This window comes from Marmota marmota, unplaced genomic scaffold (assembly GCF_001458135.2).
Source record: "Marmota marmota marmota unplaced genomic scaffold, marMar, whole genome shotgun sequence".
Lineage (NCBI taxonomy): Eukaryota > Metazoa > Chordata > Mammalia > Rodentia > Sciuridae > Marmota > Marmota marmota.
In genome coordinates, this window is record NW_026000108.1 from 31,648,938 (window position 1) to 31,649,141 (window position 204).

The following is a 204-nucleotide window of genomic DNA, read 5'->3' on the forward strand; positions in this document are numbered from 1 at the left end:
CTCAAGACGAAGAGCCACTTACCCGGCGAGAGGCGCCCCCGGCCAAATCCCGCGGGAATAGCCTGAGCGCGGCGCCCGCCCATTCCCGTTGCCATGGAGACCGCGCTCAGGACCAGTCGACCGCAGGAGCGTGGGGAGGCCGAGTCCTCCGCTGCCTGCGCCCGCAGGTCCAGCCGTGCTGCGCTCGTCCCTCTCCGCCGCCGC